General features: G+C 44.2%; 1 pseudogene; it reads right to left on the bottom strand.

Moving 5' to 3' along the window:
- Positions 1–207: 207 nt before the first annotated feature.
- Positions 208–1,136, bottom strand: LOC130040164 (RING finger and CHY zinc finger domain-containing protein 1-like; annotated as a pseudogene).
- Between the last annotated feature and the right edge of the window lie 3,263 nt (positions 1,137–4,399).

Raw genomic sequence — 4,399 nt, 5'->3', positions numbered from 1 at the left:
AAAAGACCGCGTGGCTGCCCACCTACCAGATGGTCAGACTTCTTCATCAAGATCATGAACGATCGGTTTGAGACTCTTCATGTTCCTCGAGCGAACAGACGCCATTGGGCTACACTAGCACACGACAGGGACAAATGAAGACATTACTGGCGCCCGCTCGAGCAAATCGACGATTAACGGGAAGTCAAGTGATCAAGTATAGGTTGGTCATTGCTGGTCTGGTGAAATTCTACATCCTCCAGTTTGAGCAGACTGAACTGTTGATCTTCCATTGCAATCATTGCAGAGAATGTCCACAGTCACGTTCTGATATTCTGAAGGCATGGGAGTCCGTGCTACCTCATCATCCAGCTGTCGCCAGTACCTAGACATATCTAAAGCAGAATGCATACATAACGGACATCTGTAGCCTTCTTTCAACATTTCTTCATAACATGTTCTATGTAAAAGATGCCCACATGGCAAGACATGAGCAACAATACGGGATATATGAATGTCCTCCAAACATATTGGGCAATTCTGTCAGGAGACATTTTCAATACACTTGTGTTTCTCTTGAAGATTTATAGCTAGGCATAAGTTACACTTCAAACAGTGGACAAAATCTTCCTTTGGAAAAATCCTGCAAATTCCACATTTTTCACAATGATACTGCTTCTTGTCTTTGTCAAAGAGGTGGCATATACTACAGTAAGGTAAAGGTAAAGGTAAAGGCCCTCCTGTTGATCGTCGATTTGCTCGAGCAGGCCCAGTAACGTCTCCATTGGAGACTTTGTTGTTACTGTGTCTGGCATATCGAATACTCTCGGTAGCTTGCCGGGCTCTACGAGAGGGGCGGAGGAATCGAACTCGGGTCGGCCATGTTGGCCGCTTGTAAGGCAAACGCCCTACCCGCTATATTCTCCAAATGACGTGCTGCATTCTTCACAAGTCTGTTGGGCATGTTGAATTTTTTCACAGTTCATAAACTGCACTTCCTTTACTTTAAAGTGATCTACCTGATGATCATTTTGACTATCATGTCACAACCGGCAAGCATAAAGTTTTTCTCAGCAAGGTGCCTTCAGGATACATCCTCTCTCATAGTGCTCGCAGCCCCGCCGCCCGGCACCATCTGCCACAACCGAGGCCGCCATGTCCAGCCCCGGCCCACCGGCTCCTTGGACCGGGGCCCCGTCGGGAAGGAAAGCCACGCCCAGAGGAGCAGTGCAGCTTGATTCTGTATTGTTTACAACTGTATATCCACATGAAAAAAGTTAATCGCAGAACTCACTCTTTATTAAAATTAAGTCAAAATGGATCTAAGATTTAAAAGTACATGTCATTATTTGATTCTGTCTATTCTCTTTTGTTTATATATCACAGATAAATACCTGACAGAATTCTACTCAACTCTAAGAGTAAACGAAATATTGCAGGTTTTTGCAACTTGGAAGGACCCGGGGAGCATCGTGTTAAGCGATATAATTCAGAGGGAGGACAGTACGGTATAATTTCACTCATCTGTAGATTAAAATGTTGACAATTTCACTCATCTGTAGATTAAAATGTTGATAATTCTGCCCCCTTGGGAATGCCATGCATCTTAGTTGCAAGTACTTTGTGAAAATGAAATCAGCACAAGAAAAGAAACAAATATTGGTCACTGGATGTTAAAGTTCTGTTTCAAAGTGAATATGAATAGCCAATATTTTTTTCTTTTTTAATGTAGGAGTACTGCTATATATTCAGCCTCTGATTAGCTGATTGAATTGTGAATGAACTCAACCTTACATTTTTTTTCATTTTTTATAATTTTATTTATTGAATCACCGTGAGAGCTGTTACAAAGTTTTTGGGTCTATGTCTCGGTCATACAATGAAACACCCGTACTTCACCAGTGCCCATTCTCCACCACTAAAACCCCCAGTATACCCCCATCCCACACTCTCCCCCTACCTGTGGGGCAGATGATTTCCACATTACTCTCTCTCTACTTTAATCACATTCAATATTTCGACACCAGACCCACCATTATTATTTGAGATTTTACCCCAACACTTAGATCTGCTGAAAAGGCAATAGTAGACAATTTGTGTTCTATTGCTGGTTATGAATAACATATGATGTCGCGTGGCTGCAGTAGGGCCATGTGATTTTGAAGTTCTGAAAGTTTAACACTTAAATCTGGAGTGATTTCTGCCAAAAGCCACTGGGTTTCGAGATTTGCTCCTGAGTCTCTGGGATCATGGCCGTTGAACAGTTTGTTCAGGTGCCAGAGAGGCCGTTCGTGGGCGATGACTTGGGTCTTGTTGGGAGGGGAGACCAGGACCAGCTCCACCCTCATCCTGTGAGGCCCAAAAAGTTTTGTGACTGTGGGCCCAGGCCTGACTGTCCAATGGCCTCTGGAGGATGATGGCCACCGAGCAGCCAAGGGGCAGCAGGCAGAGGGACAACACCCTTTCCCCCTTGGGGTGGCCCGGCGACAGTAACCTACTGCATGGTCTGGACACATTTCTGCCAAAAGCCACTGGGTTTTGAGATTTGTTTCTGAGTCTCTGGGATCATGGCCGTTAAGCAGCTTGATTAGGAGCCAGAGAGGCCATTTGTGGGCGATGACTTGGAGTCTCGTTGGGGTGGGGAGGACAGGCCCGGCTCCATCCCCATCCCATGAGGTCCAAAATGTCTCATCACTGAGGTCCCTAGCCTGACTGTCCAATGGCCTCTGGAGGATGATGGCCACCACGCTGCCAGGGGAACGCAGGGCAGAGGGACAACACCCTTTCCCCCCTGGGGTGGAATAGCCAATAATTTTTTCTGGACTTGTCTCCATTTATTTGGGCTCAAGAGATAGCGCAGAGGGGTGGACCATTGTTGCTTGCAGGAGGGAGGCTGACTTCAAAACTTGGCACTGTCTGGTACCCTGAGCACCACAGGCCGTGAGCCTGGAGCACAGAGCTATGGGTGGCCCTCGAGTACCTTTAGTCATGCCTGAAATACCCCCCACCCTACAGAGGTTCAAGCTTGGCTTTAGACCCTGAGATGTCATCCCATGGGCAATGAGTAGGGGACCACATGTGGTTTCCCCGTGGGTCCCCCAAGCAACTGGTAGTCAAGTGATAGGCAGGGACTGGACGTGCCTGTGCTCCTGGTTGTGTTCTGACTCGGGAACCCGGCCTGAGGTCTCAGTGTTGGGCAGTGGGCTGGTTCCTGGCACCAGGTCCTGACCTTGCTCTTGCTGGCCCTCTGCAGACACAAGGAGAAGGTGGATGAGAACCTGCTTGGTGACAGCCCCTCTCCCCCTTCTCTCTGTGTAGCTAATAAATTTTTTTTCTTTCTTTTTTTTTGGGTCACACCCAGAGATGCTCAGCAGTGACTTCTGGCTCTGCATTCAGGAATTACTCCTGGTGGTGCTTGGGGGACTATATGGGATGTCGGGAATTGAACCCTGGTGGGCTGCGTGCAAGGCAAATGCCCTCCCTGCTGTACTATCGCTCCGACCCCAATTAAATTTAAGAATACTTTCTAAATTGTTATAGTAATTTTCGGCCTTTCTAGGGCAATAGTTAAGCAGTGTGATAGTTTCATGTCATAAGTGTTCAGATATTAATAGCATACTAAAATGTCAGGATAACATTTAAAATAATAACATACTAGATGAATCAGAAAGAAAAAGTAAAAATTTTACATATAAAACACTGCTGGTGGGTGATTTTCATTGAAATTTATTCCGATATGTGACTATAATTTAGGCCATAAGTTGTCATTTTAAATGTATGTGGAGATTATTTTTGTACAATCTTTGACTTTTTGTGAGAACTATGAGGTAACTCTGGTCAATGCCCTCTCTGTCTGTGTCTTCTTATTTTTATAGATCTTACTTCACGTTTCTTCTTGTTTTCATTTCTTTAAAACAGCTGTCATCTCCTGGTATAGTAAATTCTATTAAACTCGACCTGAACTAGGCCCTTCATGCCTATGATTCCTAAAAACCCATTTTCATTATTTATTTTTTCTCATGTTAAATATCAGTAATAATGTATCTCGTGATAATGTGAAATAAGCATATATAAGATGAGAATTTAAAAAATTCAGTCATTGTGAAATCACAAAATTATTTATGATTGGGTTTCAGGCATATGGTATTTCAACACCAGTCCCTTAATCAGTGTTCACTTTGTTAGGGTCCGGTGTCTGAAAGACCACACAAAGCAATGAACTCTGCAGTGTAAGATTTAATTTGGCACCAGTCGAACAAGCACGAAGTTTAGAGAGCTGACCGGTCAGGGCCATCCTGTCCAGTAGGAGAGTGACCCCTCCCCTTGTTTCTAGAGTCCTTTTATTTTTTTATTTTATTTTTTTATTAGTGAAACACCACGAGGTATGATTATAGACTTATAAACTTTTGTGCTTAGGTTT

Source organism: Sorex fumeus, unplaced genomic scaffold (genome assembly GCF_029834395.1).
Source record: "Sorex fumeus unplaced genomic scaffold, SorFum_2.1 ptg000094l, whole genome shotgun sequence".
NCBI classification, from domain to species: Eukaryota; Metazoa; Chordata; class Mammalia; order Eulipotyphla; family Soricidae; genus Sorex; species Sorex fumeus.
This window is presented reverse-complemented; position numbering and strand designations above follow the sequence as displayed.